Raw genomic sequence first — 27,290 nt, forward strand, 5'->3', positions numbered from 1 at the left:
ACTGCTGTACTTTCAGATATACGTGACATAGAATCCAAAAATAAAATTGTCCCTAACCCTACTAAGGCCTCTATCTTATCTAAACTTACAGAAGAATTGAAAGGCTTGCTATGTGATAAATATGATAAGTACTCCTGCAATCTTAAGCTACAATACTATACAAATGCAGAGGGTCAAAACAAAAATCTCTCACCTGATCCCCTCCCTTTATAAGCATAAAAGTTCCTAACTCCCAAGATATTGCAGATTCATTTGCAGAATAATATAGCTCCCTATAAAACTTGAAAGATGGTGCTCAGACCCCTCAAGCATCTGAAACTGACATAGCCAATTTTCTAGCCAAACTGAATCTTCCCATGTTTGTGGATGAATAACGTCTCTAGCTAAATGTTCCCTTCATGTTTTCTGAGATTGCTAAAATCCTAAATTCATTACTGAACGGTAAGCCCCCAGGTCCAGGTGGCTTTACAAATGAGTTTTAAAAATTGTTTAAAAATATACTTCTTGGACCTCTATACACTTGCTGCTTCTACAACAACTCTTGTAAAGCTACCATCCCCCAGAGTCATTGAAGGAATTTTAAAGCCAAGGAAAGACCTTACCAGATCTTCAAACTTTAGACCTATGTAGCACCAGCTGTTTTGAAATGTAATGTTTCACTTGAACTGCAGTTTGGTTTGGGTATAATTATTCTAAATTTTGACCTCAGCATCAGTCTGACTAGACTATAGGGTGTTGGGCCTGGCAATAGGGGGCGCTGTCTCTTGTGGCGGGCATGGAAACACAGTCGGGTTGGGTGCTTTAAGGTTACTTTCTCTCGGAGCCCGCTCAGTGGGAGTGTCACTCTTGCTGTGCTTTCTAGGAGACGGTACTTAAGGTGCAGATGTCACCTGGTTCAGGGTTTCCGGTCCAGAAGTATTTTCTGACTCCATCGTCCTGGTACTCCTGACCAGCCCCCAGGAAGGCTATGGCCTGGGGTGTGGATTCATCTGACTTTATTTCTCGGGTTGGCTAGCCCGAGGCAAGGAAACTAAGGAAAGGATTTGAAGGTGGTCTGGTGCTGTCTCCGGTTGTGGAGTGGCCCAGCAACTTTGTAGCTATCCAGGGGAGGACTCTTCAGAAGAAGGCCACGCAAGGGTTGGCCTCTTAGCAAGAGCCTGGTAAGGCTGAAGGACCTGAGTGAATCTTATCTTGTGCGGTTTCACCAAACTGGCTGAAAGATACTGGTACCACACAAGTGTTCTACAAGTCCTAGTTTCCTATGTGTTCTACAACAAAGTCTGTGGCAGAGACTTATTCCTACATGTTCTACAACAAAGTCTGTGGCAGAGACTTGTTCCTGATTTACTTTCAAGAGTTTTTATTGATTTTACATAACAAAGAGAAACAAAACAGCAAAGTACAGATAATCTTGCTCACTTGTCGGAGGTAAAAGTCACTGATAAGGAATACATAAAAGGTTGCTTAGGACATCGACCAGGAATTAAAACATAAACACGTTTCAGAATAGTCGCCCTGCTCACTTGCTTGTGACATATAGAGGTTCAATCTGGGGGTCACTAGTCAGTCCTCCCCTGCACCCCGACTGGGAGCATACTGTGCAGGGAAGGAGTCCCGTGGCATCCGGCGTTTTCTACAAGAGGTGAGAGACCCCCATAACCATGGAGGAGGGGTACTACATTAGTGGAGTGACTGATGAGCCTACACCTCATCTCTCCAGTATTATATAACATGAAAAGCAAAATAGAGGAGAGCCATAAGGGACCTGGGGAGTGAGGCAACAAAATAAAACCAAACAAAACAAAATAAAACAAGACTCTGTACAGACAAACAAGGGGTGAGAGGTGTGGGAAGGGGGAGATGGGGGGGGGAGGTTGCGTGTCCGCAGTCGAGCAACCTTCAAAGTCGATAGTGGTCCAGGGAACTAGGGTCGGACTCCTGGAATAAGTGAAATGCCCATGTATTGAGCCCATGGCTCCCACGTAGCCTCGAACTGAGCCGTGGAATCTAAAAGAATGCCGGTAAGTTTCTCTTGCACCATTATCCAAGAATTTTTTTTAACGGCGGCTGCAAAGGAAACTTTAGGGAGTTTCCAAACCTTGGCTATTGTCATTTTGGCACCCAGGAATATAAATTGAATTAGTTTACGAGTATGTTTCGGGATCCCAGGGAGATTAGCGTTGAGTAGGGCAATGGCAGGGCCTCTCGGGAGGGTATGGTTAGTGATATTCTTTATTAAGGCTAGGATTCTTTTCCAGAAAGGCCTAATTCTGGGGCATTCCCACCAGATGTGGGCCATGGTCCCCATCAGGTGGCACCCCCGGAAGCAGCTGGGGTCAGCTGAGGGGAACATTAGGGAGAGTCTCGAGGGGGTTAGGTACCACCTGGTAAGGACCTTGACATTGGCTTCAATTAGTGAGACATTTCTAATGCCTTTAAAGGCTCTGGAGAAGGAGGCCTGCCACTGCTCTACCGTCATGCTAAGTGCTAGTTCAGTCTCCCAAGCTGTCATGTAAGAGGATCTATTAGGTTGATGAGCAAGGGCCTTGTATACCACTGAGACTGCCCCTCTCTGTTCCGTGGCCTGTCCGCACCATGATTCGTACGGAGTGCAGCCTGAGGAGGCCTGCTTACCCGTCCAAAGCTGTAGAAAGAAATGGCGGATTTGGTGGAACCTAAAGCGTTCTGAAGGAGGCATCTCGAGCTGGTTCACACAATGTCCCAGGGTAATAGGGCCCCGAGCGTCCAGAAAGTGCCCTATTCGATATAGACCCTTATCCAACCACCATCTAAAAGCCGTGGGCTCCTGGCCCGGTGAGAAGTCTGGGTTGTTGAATAATTGAGCTAATGGTTTTAGGTGCGAGATGAGGTGGGGGGATTTTTTTAACCTGTCCCATAGACGAAGCGATTGTGAGAGAATCGGGGAGAGGATGGGGGGCCTGAGCCTTGGGGGGGACCAGAGGAGAGATTCAATGGTGTAATCCGGGGCTGCTTGATTCTCCAGGGAAACCCAGTCTGGTTTTTCAGAGCTATTGTAAATTATTGATAGCTGTGCTAATCTGGCTGCCTGAAAATACCAGAGCAGTCTCGGCAACCCCAAACCTCCCTGCGATTTGTGGGTGTACAAGGTCTGCTGGGGGATCCTATGGCCTCTCCCTCCCCATATAAATTTGTTTATTTTTGCTTGGAAAGACCTTAGGTGATCCAGTTTGATATTGATGGGTATGGCCCTGAAGAGGTATAACAATCTCGGGAGCAAAGTCATTTTAATTGAGTGTATCCTACCCAACCACGATAACTCTCCCTTCTCCCATTGTCCCAGATCCTCCTCAAGTTTTCGATAAATGGGGGGGAAGTTAGCTTCATACAGCTGTTCCACCTTGGCAGTTAGGTTGATGCCCAGGTATTCTATAGAGGAGTCGCTCCATTTAGACTTGTTCCTGATTTAAGCACCCTGTTGGCTGCTAGGCCTTGTGAGAGAGGGACTATCCAACTAGAGTGAACATCCAGCTGCGAATGGCTATTCTCTGGATTCAGTCAAAGTAAGCAAGTTCTTTATTATTGACTTTGACACTAAGAGTACCTGAACTTTTCTCTTAACCCTCTGATCCTATACTAAGAGACTGTTCGTTAACTACGTTTTTACAAATAAAAATCCCTTTAAGCGGATCTGTCGTCAGTCTCTAGAATTTCTGGGCCATCTACCATGGGTAACCCCTAGATGCAAATCGAGGTGAAGAAGGTAACGGTAAGCCCAATCAAACCAGCAGCTCCTTCGGGGGTTAGTGCTATACCTATTTCATTGCTCAATACAGAAATTAAGATCTATGCTGAATTGCAAGCAAGGCACCTGATTGACATCTTGCCCATTTTGATTCAACCTGACCAAATGGGTTTCTGTAAGGGCCAGCAGGTCTCAGATGGCACTAGAAGGACACTCAATGGGTTCTACTTCGCAGAGGTGAAACAAATGTCTTCTCTGCTCCTCTCTCTGGATGCAGAGAAGGCATTCAACAAAGTTCATTGTTAATACATGTCTCAAGTGTTGTTAAAGTTTGGATTTCAAGGCAATTTCCACTCCACAATCCAAGCTCTTTACTCTTGTCCATCAGGATGCCCACTATGTCCGTCTATGTATACTTAAGTTAATGATTTACCTCCAAGCAGAAGCTATTCATTCTTATCCCCATATTTCAGGTTTTCATTTTCAGCACTGGTCCCACACCATTTGCCTCTTTGCGGACAATTTGATCCTACTTTTAACAAACCCTTCAATTTCTTTATCGCACCAATTTAGCCATTTGTATTATTATAAGGTGAATTGCTCGAAATCTATAATACTGAACCTAGGTATTAAAAAGCATGTTAAACACTCTTTGCAACACCGATTCCCCTACACCATTATTTCAATTACAATAGGCGCATTCCAGTGCGCAATGGTGCAGGATTGGCGAACCAACACAGACAAGGGCACATTGGCGCACATCGGCGCACAAGTATGCACAGCGCCTTGACTAGGTGGATGCATGGTGCCGTGATCAGGGGAACGCGCATGCGCAACGGCACACGCTCTCCGTAATCTGGGCGCAACTGCATATTTAAACCCACTGCTTACAACAATGCACTGCTTATCTTCAGCTCCCCCTGTGTTCTCGTTCCATGTATTACCTGCTGATCTGATCTCCTGTGTACCGACCTGGTTTGTTCTGACCTGCTCTTTCTGATCCCCTGCTCGATCCTTGGCTTGCACCTGACCACCCTCTGCCTGATCCCTGCATTTGACCCCAGCCTGGCTATCAGACTCTGCTTATCCTGCTGCCTATATCAAGAATCAGCTCATCCCTGGTCATTCTTATTCTGGACTATCTTCCTGTGAATGACCCCTGGCCTGGCTTCCGGTTCAGCGATCCAGTTACTTCCCTGGTCCTTGTCTCCTGGACCTGCCAAAGCACGTCTGTCTCCAGCAACCAGGCACCTGTGCTTCTGTTGGCACCACATCTGCTTTGTCACCTTCAGTGGTGTACTGCACTCAGCCGCAAAGGGAGCCCTCTCAGCATCTCGGCCTCCTACCAAGTTCCTGACACCATGTCAAATTGTTCACACAAATAGAGCTTTCTTTTGGTGGTATTTAATCACTCCTGGGTTTTTTATTTTTTCCTAAAAAAAAAAAAGACCAAACATTTAAAAAAAAAAGTTTTTCTTAGTTTCTGTCAGTAAATTTTGTAAATAAGTAATTTTTCTCCTTCACTGATGGACGCTGATGAGGCAGCACTGATGGGCACTGATGAGGTGGCACTTATGGGCATTGATGAGGTGGCACTTATGGGCACTGATGATGAATATGCCGCACTTATGGGCACTGATAGGTGGCACTGATATATTGCCCTGATAAGCACTGATAGGTGGCACTGATGGGTGACACTGGTAGGCATTGGGCAGATAGGCAGCACTGGTGGGCACAAATAGGCAGCACTGGAGGTCACAGATAGATTATAAAGATAGGTGGCACTGATGGGGACTGATGGGTGGCATTGATGGGCAGCAGTGATGAGCATTGATGGGCAGCACTGATAGCCAGCACTGACTGGCTTCACTAATGGCCACTGATTGCTAACACTTGTGGGCACTGATTGCTGGCACTTGTGGACACAGATTGGTGGAAATTGTGGGCACTGATTGGCACTGATTGCTGGCACTGGTGGACAATCATTGCTGATACTGGTGGGCAATTAATTGTAATCAACGCACTGATGATCAGTGCCCTGATTACATACCTAGCTGTCTACTTTGAGGAGATGATGCTGGTCGGCTCTCCTCACAATCTGTCAGAGTGAGGTGAGGAGCGCCGATTACTGGCATCTCCTTGTTTACATGTGACCGGCTGTGATTGGGGGTGCGGCTCTTTACACAGATCGGGGTTGCTCCCTGTCCTAGCCCCCCGGAAGCACGCAAGAGCAGTCGTTCTGGGAAGTTGTCAAATAATGTCCACCCAGAATGAGAGCCGCACTGCCCAGCCATCATTTGACGATGGGCGGGTGGCAAGTGGTTAAGGATCTTACACTTTCCCTTTGCGTCTCCTCCTCCTAAGACCCGCATCGATAATAATTCTATATATTTCCATCACCAATACATAAAGGCATTTCCCTTTTCTATAGCTTACTCCAAATCCAGTTGACATTTGTTAAAACTCAGCCTTTCCTAAAATGGGAGATTGACCCTGCCTCTACTTTCACTTCCTCTCAATGGTGAATAGCTCTTAAATCTATCTATATGGCAACGTAGTGTGTTAACCATCGTGAGCTGGCACAAAAGATCCTGTTATACTAGTACCTTACCCTGTTTCAGCTGGTTCATTTCACTCCCTACCTTTAGAGATTGATACCTTTCCAGTTAACTGCCATAAAGTTGATTCCCATATCTTACTGGGGGGGCAAGACTCACCAAAACTAGACACTGGAGACAACACCTGGCACCTAATCTGTCCAAAACCATATCTTTAATTAAGATTCATTACGTGTATGAAAAAAATGTTAACTCCAATGTTTAAAGAGGAAGTTAACCCAGATGAGTTTACTTCCTCTTTCATTCCCTGCAAAGGCAAAGCATAATGGACTACTATGCATCGCATAGTAGCCCATTATGTGTCACTTACCTGACACAGGAGCCAGTGAAGTCACCGCTGTCCCCTGTAGTCCGGCACATCCATCTTCTCGGTGGGGTCTCGCAGCTCCGCCGCTGTCATTCACCGAACCTGCGATGATGTCACTCCCGCGCATGTGCACGGGAGCCAAAACGCACGGCATTGCGTGCCATCGTCGTCATCGACGATGCCACGCTCAGTGCGCCTGCACGCCGCTGTCTACGGCGCATGCGCCGTAGACAGCGGTGCCCGTCTTCGGGCAAATATCTCCTAAACCGTATAGATTTGGGAGATATTTCTTGGACCTACAGGTAAGCCTTAATCTAGGCTTACCTGTAGGTCAAAGTGGTTTGTAAGGGTTTACAACCACTTTAACTGTAATAGTGTTTTATCGTTTTATTTAGTCTCTGTAACGTTGCCGAGATTTTTTCAGGTCCAGTTTAGTTTTTTTTTCCTGCCCAACTTCTGTTGCTATTCTTGTTATATTTCACATGCATCTGCTGCTTTGGCAGCTACCCTTTGTAACTTGTTGTTATATATACATAAATACAATATATATATATATATATATATATATATATATATATATATATATATATATATATATATATATATTATATACAGTATATATACAGTGTATATATATATATATATATATATATATATATATACAAAATAAAAACCTACTGAAACAAAAATCATACTCTCATCAGAACTGAAAATTAAGCCAAAACACATTCTGAAGGAATAAGCATACCAGCTAGAAGTGCACCAGGCCACATAAGTTCCTTTTGCTGGTAACCTTGTCATCAGAGGACCTCTGTTTTTATCTGTATGTGACTGGGAAAAGCTGTTCAATCCCAGGGTCTTTGCTCATAATGTCCAAGTGTCAATACTAATACATTTCACACTGCCACCAATTCAAACTGACCTTGCACATCTGAATATGATTGATCAATCAGGAGGTAGCAATATTGGTAATGGGAGGCATGTGACTGACCTGAGATTTATTCTGCAGCGAGACAATAACCCCAAACATACAGTCAATGTCATTAAGAGTCCTAAAAGTGATGGTTTGGCCCCTACAGAGCCTAATCTCAACATCATCTAGACTGTCTGAGATTACATGAAGAGAAAGAAGGATTTGAGGCAGCCAACATCTACAGAAGATCGGTGGTTAGCAAGATGTTTAGAACAACCTATCTGCTGAGGTCCTTCAAAAATTGTGTGTAAAGCCGCGTACACACGGGCGGACTGTCTGTCCAACTTAGTCCGCCGAAATACATTTCAGCGGACAGTCCGCTCGTGTGTGGGCTTCAGCGGACTTTTTCAGCGTGCAGTCTGGCGGACTAAGTATTTCGGAATTTCCGTAATATTGTCCGTCCAACTTTGGTTTCAGCGGACAGTCCGCTCGTGAGTAGGCTAGTTGGACGGACTAAGTATGGCGCATGCTCAGAAAGGATTTACACGGCGGAAGGTTGCATTGCTGTGTATTGGACGTCCTATTTCTAGTCCCGTCGTACGTGCTGTACACGTCATCGCGCAAGCTTTCAACGGACTGTTTGTTCATCGTGTGTGGTCAAGTCCGTTCATTCGAAAGTAGGACGGACTGTCCGTCGGATTGTCTGACGGACTTAGTTGGCCAGACAGTCCGCCCGTGTGTACGCGGCTTAAGTGTACCCAAAAGAACTGATGTTGGTTTGAATCCAAAGGGTAACCACACTAAATATTGATTTGATTTAGATTTTTCTTCCAATCGCTCACTTTGCATTTTGTAAATTGATAAAGATAAACAATTAAAATGCATATATATTTGAAAACATTCTAACTTTACAGCTTTTCTTCACACCTACCTAAAACCTTTGCACAATACTGTACCCTGATACCCTAATAGGTCTCCCATTTTTTATTTCCCAGTCTTCCTGTCCTCTGCACTGCTCAGTAAGCTTCCAATTTACATCTATGCACAACATTTAACATCATTTCTTTTGTCCTTACATTTCAATAATTTCATGTTTATTCTGTTCTCTAATCTCCTTACTACACAGTCTCTTCTCTCTCCCCCACAGTTATTTTCTTTTTATACAAACTTGGTTTTTTTTGTATCTTACTTTCTCCCACAATTTGCATTTTTTCGTTTCCTGCCTATTAACCCAACTCTGGCTCATCACACTTTTCTCTGACCTCTTCCCCTCACACTTCTAGTTTTTTTTTTTTTACTTTTCTGACACAGACAAACTCCTCCCTATAGCATGTGCATTGCTGTCAGTTTAGTGTACAATGGAAATCCCTACACCCCCAAAGCTGCATTTGAACATCCACTTTGACCACACATGCCTCTATAGATTGGAAAGCCTTTTAGCAATAAATATGTCCCATTCCCTCAGTGTAAGCCCTTGTACACACAGTCGGAGATTCCGACGGAATGTGTCCGATCAGAGCGTTTTGCCTGATATTCCGACTGTGTGTGGTCTGCATCGGACTGTTTCCATCGGAATATCCGTCGGACCAACTTTTCCAACTTCCCGGAAATATTTTCCGATAAAATGCTCCGATCGGACATACTCCGATCATGTGTAGAGAATTCCGATCAGACAAAGTGCCACGCATGCTCAGATCAAATTCCTACATGAAAGCTATTGGCTACTAGCCTGAACATAGTCCCGTTGTAACGAAATAACGTCATCACGTTCTGAGCGATCAGATTTTCCGACAACTTCGTCCGACTGTGTGTATGCAACAGTTTCAGACAAGATCCGTCGGACAAAATCCGACGGACAGAATCCGACAGATTTGGTTGTCAGAATCTCCGACCGTGTGTACAAGGGCTAAAACCTGTGCAAGACCAACTCATTGTGGTTTGTAATATGGAATGCAAATTAACAGGTATTCTTGATGTCACTATTTTCTCCCCACTTTTAACACCACACTAGACTGGCTTCTCAATTCACCACATTTTCCATTTCCAAGGTCATTTTCTGATCAGTTTATACTATTTTGTCTTTATGACATTTAGGATTTAAAAACAGTTCATTAAATGCAGGGCAGGAACAAAAATAGGAAAAGCTGTGTTCCAGGACCTCCTTGCAATTGACTAACCGTCATAGTGTAATTACTGAATATTTTCCACAGTAAATAATGGATTATATTGAAAATCTGAAATGCATTTGTCTTCTCTTGAAAAATCGATAATGTGTCCTTATGCACAGAAGTATACTTCATGAAGAGGTTACAACAAACATGAAGAATTATATATTGACGCGTTTAAACAAGAACTGTTTGTGTTAACATATAGCAATAAATCAGATTCAAATCCAACATGAAAAGTCCAAGCTGGAGAACAGGAGAGGATAAAGATTTTTTTTTGAAGATACTGGGTGGATTTACTAAAGGCAAATAGACATTTGTACATTTTGTAAGCGCAGTTGCACTCTGCAAGTGTAGTTGCTCCAGAGCTTATAAAATGAGGGGAAATAAAAATCAACATTTTGCTTGAACATGATTGGATGATGGAAGTCAGCAGAGCTTCCCCTCATTTACTAAGCTCTGGAGCAACTGCACTTTCAAAGTGCCCAGTCTATTTGTTTTTAGTAAATCCACCACACTAACTTAACTTAGGATAACTTAGGCCAAAAATTCTAAATGGCATATAAACCCAATATCCACACTGTGTTTGTCTTGCATAAATCTTAAATTGTTACTTTTTTGTCAAGTACATCTCAAAGGTTTTGGGTGATCTACTGTCTGAAACTCAATTAGTTGTAAATTCTGAGAAGGCCCTTCATCTACTCCCAATATGTTCTGCTTGTTATGATTTGTTATAACTTTAAAATACTAAAGCTTGCAAGGCAGTCTGGGGTCCCCAATGTCTTTAAGTATTATACAGCAGCGCAGAGCTCCCCGTTGACTATGCTTCACGTGGCTATGGATGTCCCTCTTTGGGTGTTACTTGAATTGTCCACTTATGACTCATCCTCCCTACAAGCTCTGCTCTGGCTCCCTCGTTACTTGCACTCTCCCTCCCTGAGCCCCCTGCTGTTGCATAGCCTGCAGATATGGAATTCAGTTCGCTATTCTGGTAATTTGGTGTCTGCCTTTTTACCACTACTTCCTATCACTCACAATCCTCTTTTCCCCCGGGCCTTGAGGAGCCTCAGGTATTCTCTTGGTGGCTCTCTCACGGCTATACATGGGTTCAAAACTTTCTTTCCCCCCGATCATTTCTATTCTGGGAGGCCATCCGAGAAATACGACACACTGGGAAGCTTCCTTCAATTGAAACACTGGATTGTTGCCCTACGCTGCATGTCCACTTACCCATTTCATAAGACTTTCTGTGAACATGCATGTCAGCATGCCCCTGGGGCCCCTGGCCTCATTTTGGCTATTTATGCATCTTTGTATGGAGACCCAGCATCAGCATCCCTCTCCTAGATGGTTGCATGAGAAGAGCCTTCCCTCCGGTAATGACATGTAGATTTTGGGGACACAGCTACATGTGTTCATTTTTTTGTACCATCCCCTATTTTCAGTTTGGTTAAAGAGGAGTTCCACTTAAAAAAAAATAAAGTCAGCAGCTACAAATACTGCAGCTGCTGACTTTTAATAATTGGACACTTACCTGTCCCAGGGTCCAGCGATGTGGGGGAACGAAGCCCCGCTCGTCGCCGTGATTGGCCACGCAGTCATCTGCGACGTGTCACGTGTCCCAGATGACTGACAGGAGGGAGGGGGCAGATCTGAGCCCTTCCTGCGCTGAGGGGAAGTGATGTCACCAGCACAGGCACTGAAGGAGGCAAACTATGAGGGACCCCTTAGCAACAGGCAGACAGGTGAGTTCATTTTTTCTTCCAAATGTTTTTATTTTTATCTTTTTTAGGAATGTTAATCCTTTTTTTTTGTGTGTGGAACACCACTTTAAGTATAGTTATGTTCATTATTGTTCATTGGTAATGTTTACCCATTGCACGGGTAATAAACAAGCTTGCTTACGAATCTCTGAGGCCGCGTACACACGCGCGGACTGTTCGCCCAACTTTGTCCGTCCAACAGTTTCGGCAAACAGTCCGCTCAAAATTAGCATGGACGGACATGGCCACACACGACGAACGAACAGTTTGCTGAAACCGTGCGCGATGACGTGAACGGCACGTACGACGGGACGAAAAATACGACGTCCTATACACTGCATTATAACTTTCGGCGTGAAAATCCTTTCTGAGCATGCGCGCAACTTTGTTTGACGAACAAGCCTACACACGAGCGGACTGTTCGCTGAAACAAGGTTTCAGCGGACAGTTTTACGGAATTTCCGAAAAACCTTGTCCGTCAAACTGTCCGCTGAAACTGTCCGCTGAAAGCCCACACACGAGCGGACTGTCCGCCCAAACACTGTTCAGCGGACAAAGTTGGGCGAACAGTCCGCGCGTGTGTACGCGGCCTCAATCTCTTATTTATTTCCAAAAACTCAATAAACATATTGAACCAGAAAATACTAACGCTTTGAACACTAGTAATGTAAAGTATTTGTATGACATAACTGGGTGGGAACCATGGTGTCTTTATTTTATAGCAGTGTCAAACCCAAAAACAAGCATTTATTTTATTACAGCTTACTGCAATTTCCTGTCTCATCATAGTCTTTCTTTCTTAAATTTTTCTTTTGGCAATCTGGCCGGTAGGACTGTAGTTTTTCAAAAGGACAACTTTCTTACAGATGTATCAGTTTACAGGGATGAGCCAAACCATGTAGCAGTGGCAAAGTCACTTACAATGATAAGCTCTTATTTTTCCATGTAAAACCTTTATCCCCAAAGGAAAAAACTTTTGCTGTAACTTATTATAAAGTGTGAGCTGGAATTTGGCTTCAGCATGTTAGTGTATTTAAATCTGTTAGTACATCTACCCCCCCCCCCCCCCCCCCCCCACTGGCTGACAATGTTGACAATGATCTGGGAATGGGTTAGTGGGAAAAGTTTAGATCTCACATGCTACTTTAGGGCAAATTAAGCAACCAGTCCACATCCAAATGAGTTGGGATCTTAGCAGTTTATTGACTTTGTACTGGGCTAACATTGTAAACATTTTATTTATTTCTGACTGCTGACAGATTTGCTGTAGCACCAGCATAGGTGGGCCTAATCACCCAGAGCGCAACACGCACTGCAGCAGTTGGGTGGCCGGCGCTGGAACTCTGTGTTCCAGCAGGTGGCACAGAAAGGAGATGCAAGCAGAGTGGCAGCGGGAGCCTGGTGCTGGAACCCTGTCCGTGTACCAGCACCCGGCACAGGAAGGAGTACACTGTCGGCAGCTAGGTTTTTTACCATCAGAACCTCCATTGCTAGCCTCTAGTGTCTACACACACAAATCCCTCTCTGCTCTCCATATACAACAGAGGAAAGGGTGGGGCATTGTATCCACTTGGCTGCTCTAGCCTCACACCCGCAGCTTTAAGAGAAGCCTGAGGCAACAGCCTGACCAGCCACAGTAAGTTTAAGATTCTGTTCTGCAGGGGAGGGGAGAGCTGTCCTGGGTATGGGACAGGTAAGGTTGAAGCACTGGAACTCCAGCTGCACTGGAAGGAGAGGAGAGCTTTCTCTTGGGGAAAAATTGTAGGGGAGAGCTCTGTACAGGGGAGAGGGTCTGTAAACTGGCGTAGCATCCCCTGAACTTTGTACAATAGCACACGTCTGAACTCTGTATCCTGTGCATAGAGAATTCATGAACTCTGCACTCTACAGAGCACACTTCTGAACTCTGCAACCTGTGCGTAGCGCATGCCTGAAGTCTACACTCTGTGTTGGCGCACTCCTGAACAGTACACCCTGTATATAGCATTCTTCTGAACCTTGCGCACTGAATGTAGTGCACTCCTGGGCCCTGCACTCTGTACAAAGCAAAAGTTGACCCCCCTCACCCTGCCACACACACTTTTTGTTGCCATTTCCCTGATAGGGCCACCAGTGTATCACATTTCCCAGGTGCCTATGATACTTTTAAGACTACCCCGGCTCTGTGTGTAGATGGGAAGATCCCCCACTGATGGCTAGGGTTTATAAGAGAAGTGTGGAAGCATGCGTGTGTGTGTATATACAGTACAATGCTGTGAAGAAGTATTTGCCCCCTTTCTGATCTTTTTGCTTTTGTCACACTTAACCACTTTCAGACCGGACCAATTTGCTGGTCAAAGACCAGACCACTTTTTGCGATTCGGCACTGCGTGGCTTTAACTGACAATTGTGCGGTCGTGCGACGTGGCTCCCAAACAAAATTGACGTCCTTTTTTTCCCACAAATAGAGCTTTCTTTTGGTGGTATTTGATCACCCCTGCGGTTTTTATTTTTTGCGCTATAAATAAAAATAGAGCGACAATTTTGAAAAAAACGCATTATTTTTTACTTTTTGTTATAATAAATATCCCCCAAAAATATATAAAAAAAACATGTTTTTCCCTCAGTTTAGGCCGATACGTATTCTTCTACATATTTTTGGTAAAAAAAATTGCAATAAGCGATTATTGATTGGTTTGCGCAAAAGTTATAGCGTTTACAAAATAGGGATAGTTTTATAGCATTTTTATCAATCATTTTTTATAATTTTTTTTTACTAGTAATGGCGGCGATCAGCAATTTTTATTGTGACTGCGACATTGTGGGGGACCCATCGGACATTTTTGACACATTTTTGGGACCATTGTCATTTATACAGTAATCACTGCTATATAAATGCAGTGATTCCTGTGTAAATGACACTGGCAGTGAAGGGGTTAACCAGTGGGTGGCAGTGTAGGGGTTAAGTGTTTCTAGGGATGTGTTACTAACTGTGGGGGGGTTGGACTTTCATTTAGTGAACACTGATCTCTGCTCCAATCACATGGAGCAGAGATCAGCGTCACTAGTTGCTAGGCAGAATGGGGAAATGTTGTTTACAACGGCACTTCTCCATTCGGCCGCTCCGTGAGACGATCGCGGGGATGCCCACGGCGATCGAGTCCGCGGGTCCCGCGACCGGACTCACGGGGGTCTCGACCAGCACGGGAGCGCGCCGCCGGCGGTGCGCTCCCGATGGCAGGGCGGCAAATTTAAAGGGACGTACATGTACGCCCATTTGCCTGTCCGTGCCATTCTGTCGACGTACATCGTTGTGCGCTGGTCGGCAAGTGGTTAAATGACTCGTCATCAAACACATTTTATTATTACACAATGATAACCCGAGTAAATACAAAATGCAGTTTTTAAATGATGGTTTCATTTATTAAGGCAAAAAAGTTTTCCAAATCTGCCTGGCTTTATGTAAAAAAGTAATGGTGGCAACAACTGCAATCAAGTGTTTGCGATAACTGGTAATGAGTATTTCATATTGCTGTGGAGTAATTTTGTCCCACTCTTCTTTGCAGAATTTAATTCAGCCACATTGGAGGGTTTTCCAGCATGAACAGCCTGTGTAAGGACATGATACAGCATCTCAATTGGATTTAAGTCCAGGCTTTGAATAGGCCACTCCAAAACCTAAATTTTGCTTTGTTTGAACCATTTGGAGGTGGACTTGCGGTTGTGTTTCCGATCATTGTCCTGCTGCATGACCTAAGTGCATTTGAGCTTGAGGTCATGAACTGATGGCCAGAAATTCTCTTTTAGGATTTTCTGATAGAGCTCAGAATTTATGGTTCCATCAATTATGGTAAGTTGCAAAGCAGCCCCAGACCATCACGCTACCACCACCATGTCTGACTGTTGGTGGGACGCACACCTTACAAAAAGTTAAATTTTTGTCTCATCAATCCACAGAATATTTGCCTAAAAGTCTTGGGGATAATAAAGATGTTTTTTGCTAAATGTGAGATGAGCCTTTGAGTTTCTTTTGGTCAGCAGTGGCTTTGTCCTTGAAACTTTCCCATGGATGCAATTTTTGCCCAGTCTCTTGCTTATTGTTGAATCATGAACACTGATCTTACCTGAGGCAAGCGAGGCCTGCAGTTCTTTAGTTGTTGTTTTGGGTTCTTTTATGACCTCCTGGTTGAGTCGTTGTCATGCTCCTGGAGTCATTTTTGTATGCCGGCCACTCCTGGGAAGGTTCACCACTGTTCCAAGTTATCTCCATTTGTGGGTAACGGCTCTCCCCGTGGTTTACTGGAGTTCAAAAGCCTTAGAAGTGGCTTTGAAACCCTTTCTTGACCGATACATGTACATTAGTTTGTTTCTAATCTGTTCTTGAATTTTTTTAGATTGTGACATGATGTGTGGCTTTTTGTGATCTGTTAGCATGCTTCATTTTGTCAGACAGCTTCTATTTATGTGATTTCTTGATTCAACAGGTCTGACAGTAATCAGGTCTGGGCAAGTGAAATTTGACTCAGCTTTCCAAAAAATTGTGGTTCATCAGAGTTTATTCATGGTTCAGCATGGGAGGGGGCAATTAGTGAGTGTGAGAGTGTGAAGTGTGAGAACTATGCAAAAAAAAAATATATATATACATACACATACAGTACATACACATACACACATGTGTGTTTGAGCTTTAAGCTGCACATCCTAATACAATATGCTGTGTCCATGAGCACCTAATACTATTCTGCCTTCACACACCTACTTTCATTAATATTAAGTGTAAATTGTGGTCTTTTGGTTGAGATATTTATATTTGAAGTTTATCCCTGTAATAACAATATATTTCACAGAACCTTGTTTTTCAGCAACCACCACCTTGGCTTACATTTTCGGTAAAACTCACCTGGGGCAAATAACAGGTGTGGGCAATATAAAAATCACACCTGAAAGCAGATAAAAAGGAGAGAAGTTCACTTAGTTTTTGCATTGTTTGTCTGTGTATACCACACTAAGCATTGTCAACAGAAAGAGGAGAAGAGAACTGTCTGAGGACTTGAGAACCAAAATTGTGGAAAAATATCAACAATCTCAAGGTTACAAGTCCATCTCCAGAGATCTAGATTTGCCTTTGTCCAAAGTGCGCAACATTATCAAGAAGTTTGCAACCCATGGCACTGTAGCTAATCTCTCTGGGCATGGACAGAAGAGAAAAATTGATGAAAGGTTGTATGTAACACAGGATAGTCCGGAATGGTGGATAAGCAGCCCCAAACAAGTTCCAAAGAAATTCAAGCTGTCCTGCAGGCTCAGAGAGCATAAGTGTCAGCGCGAACTATCCCTTAACATTTAACCTTTAACATTTAACATTTAACCCCACTGCTGATACAGAGACATAAAAAAGCAGTACAGTTTGCCAAAATGAACTTGAGTAAGCCTAAATCCTTCTGGGAAAACGTCATGTGGATAGATGAGACCAAGATAGAGCTTTTTGGTAAAGCACATGCTTCTACTGTTTACCGAAAACAGAGGCCTTCAAAGAAAATAACACAGTACCTACAGTGAAATATGGTGGAGATTCAATGATGTTTTGGGGTTGATTTGCTGCCTATGGCACTGGGTGCCTTGAATGTGTGCAAGGCATCAAGAAATCTGAGGATTACCAAAGGATTTTGGGTCGCACTGTAGAGCCCAGTGTCAGAAAGCTGGGCTTGCGTCCGAGATCTTGGATCTTCCAGCAGGACAATGTCCCCAAACATATCTCAAAAAAGCACCCAGAAATGGATGGCTGGAGAGTTCTAAAGTGACCAGCAATGAGTCTAGATCTAAATCCTTTTGAACACCTGTGGAGAGATCTTAAAATTGCTGTTGGGAAAAGGCACCCTTACAATAACAGAGACCTGGAGCAGTTTGCAATGATGGTTATAGGAAGCGACTGATTTCAGTTATTTTTTCCAAAAGGTGTGCAACCAAATATTAAGTTAAGGGTGCTAAGAATTTTGACCAGCCCATTTTCGGAGTTATGTGTGACATTATGTCCAATTTGCTTTTATTCCTCCCTTTTTTTGTTTTGTTCCAATACACACAAAGGGAACAAACATGTGTATAGCAAAACATGTGTTACTACAATACTTTTCTGTGAGAAATACTCGATTTTCTGGAAACGTTTCTGGGATGCCAACAATTTCGCCCATGACTGTATATATATAAATATAGATATCTAAATATATATCTATATATATATATATATATATATATATATATATATATATATATATATATATATATATATATATATATATATATATATATACACTCTGCATTCAGTGTAGCCTATATATACAGTGCATTCCTGGGTGTACAGTTTCCAATACACTTCAGGCGGTATACATGGTATATAATACAGTTCAAGCAGTGTACACAGTATATAATACAGTGTACAGTTTATAATACAGTGCAGGCAGTGTACACAGTATATACCACAATATATAATACAGTGTAGTGTGCTGTGAAAAGAGAAAATCTCCATCATGTCCGAAAGGCCACCAAGGAAAGGCAGACGCTCACATGCCACTAAAAGAGGGCAAGCAGCCTCTGTGTCTACAGTCAACAGTGGTGGTCATGGACATGGTGCATCCTCTGCAGGAGGCTGTGGGGCACGCTTGTCCTTTTTTTCTGCTGCTGTCTGGGTTATTGAGCCACAACATGCAGAAGAGTTGGTGGAGTGGATAACAAAGCCGTCCTCATCCTCCTCATCCTGCGTTACCCAGACTCATAGTAGTTTTCCTTTCAATGCAGCTTCCAAAGTGGCCTATTCCACCAGCTTCTTGTCCACAGTTACTCCTTCTGTAGCCCCACCATCATGCACAGAGGAGTCCCAGAATTATTCAAGCACGTTGTCGGTTACATGCTTCTGGAGGATGCGCAGCAATTTGAAGGCTGTGATGTTGGTTTCCAGGTTGAGGAAGGGTGTAACATGAGCCTAGATAGAGGAGGTGCCACAGAAGGACAAGAAACTGGCAGTCAGGTTCCCCAAGCTGCAGCAAACTGCCAAGTTTTCTCCAGTGACGAGAGGGGAGGGGATGATGAGGTCACTGACTGTACTTGGGTGCCTGAGAGAAGAGAGGAGGAGGAGGGACAACTCAAATGAGGCAGGATGTCCTCCAGGGGTCAGCTTAAGGGCAGACACCCTATTACATCACACCGCAGACCTCCGTAGGTGCAGGGTGCTGCTGACTCCCCGCTGACTTTTACATTTTTCTTGGTGTGGGCCTTTTTCGACATGTGTGCAGCAGATTGCATCATTGCTTTTTGCAACCTATGTCTGAAGCGGATCAAGCATGGCCAGAACAGCAGCCACTTGGACACCACATGCTTCACCCGACATATGACGACCTGCCATGCAGTCCGTTGGCAGCAGCACCTAAAAGACCCACATAATAGAAAAAGGCAGACTTCTCCTTGCTCCTCATCTGCAATCTCAAACCCTACTATAATTCCAGTCCTCTCAAATACCTGCACTGAGGAATGAGGGTATAGGAATAGGTGTCACAAGTACTTGCAGCCAAATCTGCTAACAGTACACCACCAGTTGAATTCAGCAGGCAAATTTCCATACCCCAATTGCTTAACTGTAAAAAGAAATGTGGTTCCAGCTATCCCCATGCTCAGCATCTAAATGCTAGCTTGGCCAAATTGCTAGCATTGCAATTTCTGCCTTTTCAGCTGGTAGACTCAACCCCCTTTTGTAAATTCGTGGAATGTGCTGTACCACAGTGGAAGGTTCCAAAACACAGTTTTTTTTTTCACGTAAGGCCATTCTGACTCTCTACCACCATGTGGAAGGCAATGTTTTGGCCTCGTTGTACAGGGCAGTCAGCAGTAAGGTTCATATCACCGCTGACTCGTGGTCCAGCAGGCATGGACAGGGATGTTACCTTTCCTTCATGGTGCACTCTGCTGGCAGCTGGAAAGGATGCAGGCTAAGGTTCATTCAGTGTTGGAGCTTTTTCCACCACCATGCCTCCAAAAAGCTAGTGGTGATTCTGCCACAACATCTGTATGTACCTCCCTCCTCTTCTTCTTTCTCTATGGCCTCTTCTGCAGAATTGCCCTCTGAACCAGCAGTGCTCCCTAAGTGCTCAAGGGGCTACACAAGCAGTCAGGCAAAAAGATGTCATGTCGTGCTTGAGTTGGCCTGCCCAGGGGACAGGAGCCACCCTGGGGCAGAGATTCTGCCAGCTCTGCAGGGGCAGGCTCAGAGGTGGTTGACGCCATCCCAGCTTCAGCCAGGAATGGTTGTATGCGACAGTAGCACCAACCTTTTCTCCACCCTCCGACAGGGACACTTGACCCATGTTCCATGTTTGGCACAAGTCCTCAATTTGTTGGTGCAGCATTTCTTGACCAGGTACCCAGGCTTACAAGATCTCCTGAGGCAGGCCAGAAAAGTCTGTGGTCATTTCCACCAGTCATACAAGGCCAGTGCTCGACTGGCTGACATTCAAAGGGAATGCAACTTGCCCACCAACCGCCACATTTATGACAGGCCCACCAGGTGGAACTCAACGTTGGCAATGCTGCAGTGGCTGCACGCACAGAAGAGGGCCATAAATGAGTACCTGTGCGAGTATGGCACCAGGACAGGGTCAGGGGAGCTTGGTTTCTTTTGGCCACATTAGTGGCTACTGATCAAGGATGCATGCACTGTCACCATTTGAAGAGGCCACAAGGATGGTGAGCAGTAGTGACCCTGTCCCTCTAATCTTCCTGCTGGAGCACACGCTTCATGGTATCATGGACAGGGCACTTGAGGCAGAACAGCGGGAGGAAGAGGAGGGCTTCCTTTCCTCTCAAGGCACCCTTTATGCAGTTAGCATTCCTGCGGGTCCGCCAAACACACTGGAAGAAAAGGAGGAGGATTGTGTCAGCATGGATGTCGAGGATAACATGCCTCAGTCTACAAGGGATGGTTTTCAGTCCCCAGAAACCATAGAAGTTGTACGTGGCTGGAAGGAGGTAGTTATGGATAATGTGATCTTTAGTGACTTAGAGGACTCAGAATCAAATGCCTCTGCAAACTTACACTGCATGGCCTCCCTGATTCTGCAAAGCCTGTGAAAGGACCTTAGGATTTGTGATATCAAGGAGAGGGATCATTACTGGCTGGCAACCTTTCTTGATCCACGTTACAAGGGTAAGGTTGCAGAACTCATCCTGCCTTTGCACAGGGAGCAGAGGATGAAACATCTTCAAGAGGCCTTGAATAAAAGTTAGCTTAATGCATCTCCAGACCCTGGGAGGTTACTATTTCTTGGTGCTGCACAACGTGTTTCTGTGGATTCGTTCGGTCAGAGGAAAAGCAGTGAAGGTGACCGATGTCTTTAAACAATTTTTCAGTCCTCAGCGCCAAGATCTGAAAGGTTCCAGTAACCATCACCAGCGTCTCCATTATATGGTGCAGGAATATCTAGGGACAAGAGCAGACTTGGAGACCTTTCCAACAGAGTATCCACTGGGTTACTGGGCGGTGGATGGACCACTGGCCAGAACTTGCTCAATATGCAATTGAGCTACTGGCCTGTCCTGCATCCAGCTGAATGCACATTCAAAGCTGCTGGAGGGTTTGTAACGGATCAAAGAGTGTGCCTGTCCATAATCTCTATTGATAGGCTCACATTTATAAAAATGAATCAGTTCTGGATAAGCAGCTACCAAGCACTGATTGAATTTTCTATGGATCTGGGAGCCTATGCTGCCTATCTTAGTCCTCGATCATGATGATGCTAGCTTCCAACAATATTTTTTGGTTAGGGCACCACCACCACCCAAGGCCCAATTGTTCTGGCCCTATTTAACAGGGGAATGTAATTAAAATTTTGGAAATAATATTTAACAGCAGGGCCCGTTCCTGTGCCCAACAAGAGTAACTGTGAGGGGTTACAGTGTTCTGGTACCACCAACACCCAAGAAACTGGGAGGGGTTACATAGTGCAGTCTGTATAGTATATATACTGCAGTTCATAATATATGCTGAAGTCCGTATAGTATATATACTGCAGTTCATAGTAACTAGTGCAGGTAGTGTAGTATATTTAATACAGCGCAGGTTATATAGTGCAGTTTACAATATATAATATAGTGTATTGAAGTGGTTAAAGGGAGCCCTATGATAGAATTAAGAAAAAAACGACATGGGTTCCCCCCGTCCATGCCAGGCCCTTTAGCGTGGGTGTCTCCCCAAAATCCATACCAGACCCTTAACCTAGCATGCAACTTGGCAGGTTGCAGGAAAAGGGGTGGCGAGAGACTGACCCCCCCTCCTGAACCATACCAGGTCATGTGCCCTAAACATGGGGAGGGTGCATTGGGGTCCCCCCAAAGCACCTTGTCCCCATGTTGATGGGGACAAGAGCCTTATCCGCACAATCCTTGCCTGGTGGTTGTGGGGGTCTGCGGGTAGGGTTTACGTAAAACAGGTGACCCTGTCCCCCTCTGACTCCATGGGAAAAGCCATAGGGAAGTCCCAGTGCGTCAGAAGCATCACACAGCGAGAGACTCCCATTGAGGCAGATCGTCCGGAGGACGAAGCGAGAAAGAAGAAGCCGGAGGAAGATACCGAATGAGAAGACCGGAGGAAGAAGCAGAGGAAGATAGAGGAAGAAGCGGGGGAAGAACAAGATGGAGGAAGAAGAAGAAAACCAAAGGAAGAACAGAACAAGATGGAAGAAGAAGCGGGGAAAGAAGAAGACATTAATAAAGGAATTGTAAAAAAACAGCTATAGTCTTTTTTAACATTTTTGACACTTTTTTGTGAAATTGTAGGGGTATATTTGTACCCCATTAGCAATTCACACAGGGAGGGCCGGGATCTGGGGGTCCCCTTTTTAAAGGGGGCTTCCAGATTCCGATAATTCCCCTGCCCGCAGACCCCCACAACCACCAGGCAAGGGTTGTGGGGATGAGGCGCTTCTCCTCATCAACATGGGGACAAGGTACTTTGGGGGGGCTACCCCAAAGCACCCTCGCAATGTTGAGGGCATGTGGCCTGGTACGGCTCAGGAGGGGGAGCTCTATCTCACCCCCCTTGTTTTCCTGCAGCCTGCCAGGTTGCGGGCTCGGATAAGAAAGAGGTCTGGTATGGATTTTGCTCTCAGACTGTTGTAAACACGGGAAACATGCGCCACTTTACAGGCATACTATAGACCCCCCGGTACGAAATTAAAAGGAATATTATAGTTTTATCGTTTCCCCTTAAGCATTATTAAAATCACTGCTCCCAAAAAAAGGCAGTTTTTAAAACTTTTTTTTGCACTGATACATGTTCCCTGGGGCAGGACCCGGGTCTTCAAAAACTTTTTATGACATTAACTTGCATATAAGCCTTTAAAATGAGCACTTTCGATTATTCATGTTCGTGTTCCTTAGACTTTAACGGTGTTCGCGTGTTTGAAATAATTTTTTGCCTGTTTGCATGTTCTGGATGCGAACCAAATCGGGGGGTGTTCGGCTCATCCCTAGTCTAATGCACAAGAAGAATCCAGAGGCGTGAAATCCCCCAGAAAGTCAATGCTTGGAACAGGCACATATTCACACCTTTGTTTTTGATGGGATGACTGCGAACTGATTTTTTTCTTTTGGGATGTTGTGCTGTTCTGCTGTAAAATAAGTTCACACTATTTACACACTATAGTTTTTAAGGTAAGATGCACAATTGGAAAATTCTGTTTTGAATCATTTATAACTACAGTATTGAAAATAACCTGTTCTAGTAGCCCTAATGACAGAAAGCTGGTGTAAAGCTTACAAGTGACCTCTGTAGGAACGAAAGGCAATCAAGCCTGTTTATTCCAGCGAAAGCAGCTTAAGGGTTAAGCCCTTATGGATCCCAAAAGCCTTATTGCTGCATTTACAGATTATGTTAAGAAAACATCTCTTTCATCAAAAATGAATAGTTCATCTGTGCCTTGAGTATATGACGGGCAGTTGAGTCAATGGCCCTGCATGTAATACAACTGTTAAATCATTTACAAATGGAAAAAGAAAAGTGCTTGTCTTTTGACTTTTTAAACCATGCCATTGTTACATTTTACTATTTATGTTTTAATAATGTGTCTATATATTTCATGTCCTTGGTCTTAGATTGAAATAAAATAATAATTTTACTGTTAATTTCAATACAGAATGTTTTCAATGAAGGATTCTTAAGGGCAATGTCCTGTAATCCCTTACATAAAGTAGGATTTGTGCATATTAAGTTTAAAAGGCCACCATATCTAGTGGATCTTAATGAATGCAGAATTCTTGTGGGGTTCTTTTCAGTATGGTACAGTTGTCCTTTACCAGCTCAACTGTTGTGAAATTTAGTCATACCACTCATTCTCATGGTGAACAAATGTTTATTGACACATACACGTGCATGGAGAACTGGCCAAGAGTTACTCTTTTACAAAGGTATGTATACTGTGTATAAGGTCCACACATGGCTGGTCAACATTGTTTACAGATATTTGCAGTTTTATCAACATGACTGATTTGGGATAGATTGCCACGAATGGCATGTTACACTATAAACAACAAACATGGTAGTTACCCTTCAACATATGTTGCCAGATGGTCATGTCATAAATCAAGTTTCCTGTTTTAGGCTGCATTCACACTTGAGTGTTTTCAGCTCATAAAACAATAATAAAAAAACGCCCAAAAAAACAACTGAAAAATGCCCAACAAGCAAAATCCCATTCATTTCAGTGGCACCTGTTCACATCTGAGCATTTTGTCACCTGAAGCAAAATGCCTGAAAAACGCCCTATGCTCAAAAAAGAACATGAGTTTCTTTGGGGCAGATTACAGATGGTTTTCTGCCTTTTACATTGGTGACCTGAACAAAACCGCTGCAAAATCGCAGTAAAAACGCACAACTTTGAAACGCTCAGGTGTGAATACAGCCTTAGCCATCTTCAAGGTTTCTTGATATAGGAATGAACCCAGCCCTATGTTATATTTTATTTTGTATTCAGACTAACTTCTTTATTATATTCCTCCTTTTTGTTTGCTTCAGCAAACATCTAATACTTATTCTTATAACAATCATTTCTTCTTTTCAGGAAAGTATAGTTGTCTTTTAACCAGGTAGCCAGGAAAGGCTCCAGAACTGAAAATACTTCTCTAGTTGCACATGACCATTTGGTGAAATGTAATTAAATCAGTTTGTGTGTCATTTGGCACCATGCTTGTTTAACACTGGTTTCTTGGTGGCCCCTTTAGGCCATTCTGCAGGTTTCCCCAGCTGCAATCATTGAGAACCCTGCTTGAACTACGGTACAGGGAGAGGAGAACACAGAGAAGGAATTGGATTGGCTGTTGTAGCCAAGGGATTGTACTTACTCCAAGCAATGGGGGCAGAAGAATTCCTATTGCTGGTGGTGGAGAGGAAACCTGCCCTGGAAACAGGAAAAAAGGACTTGGCTGATGAGTGGTTAGGACTGTAGCTCAGCCCACCAGACTAGACATGTGCAATTTGTTTCGGTCTGATGATAAATTCAGACAAATTGGTTATTCAGAGATGCTGGTGTATCTGAATCTCTGGATGAAATAATAATGATTTTTTTTTTAATTCATTTAATTTCATTTGGTTTATTAGTTTTTTTCACATTTTTGGAACAAATTTGGATCGCTCAAAAAATGATCGACCGATTTGAATTCTGTGTGAAGAATAGCTGGTTGTTAAGGAGGAAGCTGCCTGCGTCCTTAACAACCAATGACTCATCAACTGTCAGCGCGGTTCCCCGCTGAGAGCTGAAATGTAAACAAAAGAATACCGGCAATAGAAAATTTAGGAAAAAAAATGTGGGGTCCCCCAATCCATACCATGCACCTTGTCAACATGGGGAGTAGGGGGGCCCTGCCCCAAAGCACCCCCCCGTGTTGATGGCATGTGGCCTGGTATGGTTCAGGAGGGGGCCCGCTCACTCATCCCCTCCCTTTCTTGGCCTGCCGGGCTGTATGCTCGGATAAGCGTTTGGTATGGATTTTGGGAGACCCACATTGTTTTTTTTTATTTTGGCATGGAGTTCCCCTTAAAATTCATACTAGACCCAAAGGGCCTGGAAAGGATTAGGGAATCCCATGCTGTTTTTTTTTTCCAGAATTTTCTATTACCAGCATTCAGCTCTCAGCAAGGAAGCCCCCTGACAGTTAATAAGTCATTGGTTGATAATTAAGTGGTCACCGGCTTCCCAGCCCACTCCTTAACAACCAGTTATTCTTGACACAGAATTCAAATCAGTCGATTTTTTTTTTAATTTTGAATCATTCCGAACATTTGGAATTTGTTAGAAGATAATAAACAAAACCATATTAAATGAAACAAAACTAAACTAAACAAATTAGTAACATAAAGACTCTATCTGAAACTAAACAAAACACACTTTTCCATTCTGCACGTGTCTTCACCAGATTTCCAAGTAGTTTTACATGTGGGCAGGAGCCCAGAGCAAAGGGCCCAAAACTGCAATGAATTTAGTTGTGCCGGCTGATTACCCGAAGACTACTTTTGCTGCAATGAAATTTCCTGTGTGGAACAGAGCTGGGAGAGGTACACATGCAGCTAGATGCCATGAGGAGAATTGCTAAGGCAATTGTCAAACACCTGGCACTGCTGCTGAAATCCACATGGCCTGCAGTGCAAGCTGCTGCTCTGCCTATGTTGCTGTGAGGTGTGCCATTGTGTTGTGCTTTCCAGAGACTGGCCTACTGTCAGGTACAGAGCTTAGAGCTGTGGTTCTCAACTCCTGTCCACAGGACCCGATAACAGGCCAGATTTTAAGTTTTACTTTGGGGAGATGCAGACTAGAATACTGCAATCACTGAGTAGCAAATGATATCACCTGTGATGTATTTCAGTTATCTTTCAAATATGGCCTGTTAGTGGGCCTTGAGGACAGTTAAGAACCACTGGCTTAGAGAAAGAGAGACTATTGCTGTGGACCACTCTAAGAAGCGAGGGGGCTGCAATCTAACAAACACCAGTTTGAGGAGATTAGAGTAAGGCCGAGTACACACGGGCGGACTGTTCGCCCAACTTTGTTCGTCAAACAATCCGACAAACAGTCCGCTCAAAATTTGCATGAACGGACTTGACCACACACGATGAACTAACAGTCCGCTGAAAGCGTGCGCGATGACGTGAACGGCACGTACGACGGGACGAGAAATTCGACGTCCAATACACTGCAATGCAACCTTCGCCGTGTAAATCCTTTCTAAGCATGCACAAAACTTAGTTTGTCGAACAAGCCTACACACGAGCGGACTGTCCACTGAAACAAAGTTTCAGCGGACTGTCTTACGGAAATTCCGAAATTTTCAGACTGTCCGCTGAAACTGTCCGCTGAAGCCCACACACGAGCGGACTGTCCGCTGAAACACTGTTCAGCGGACAAAGTTGGGCGAACAGTCTGCCCATGTGTATGCGGCCTAACTCTTTGCTGTCTCTTTGAAGGACACATCAGGAGCTTTGTTAGTGGTGATGTTAAAGTGTTCATTTACCAATTGTTGTTATTGTTGCTACCTAAAAAGGAGATCTGTTAAAAGGAGATTGTGTTGCGTCTATAATACTTGGGGCTACAAATACTTTCGCCAGAGAGTCAGTGCTCCTAGGAATAATTAAAGAGCCCCAACACTTGCAGACTTGTTAGGTCACTGGCTAGTGAATAGACAAGTTATTTTCTGCTGTATTGTAGCCGTATTGCTGTCAGCACTGCTTTACAGTGTCTGGGTTGATATTACTGTGACAATACTGTTAGTCTTGCTCCCACACTGGCCTA

Source organism: Lithobates pipiens, unplaced genomic scaffold, assembly GCF_037356315.1.
Source record: "Lithobates pipiens isolate NorthernLeopardFrog02 unplaced genomic scaffold, aLitPip1_a1.2 Scaffold_8, whole genome shotgun sequence".
In the NCBI taxonomy this organism is placed as follows: Eukaryota; Metazoa; Chordata; class Amphibia; order Anura; family Ranidae; genus Lithobates; species Lithobates pipiens.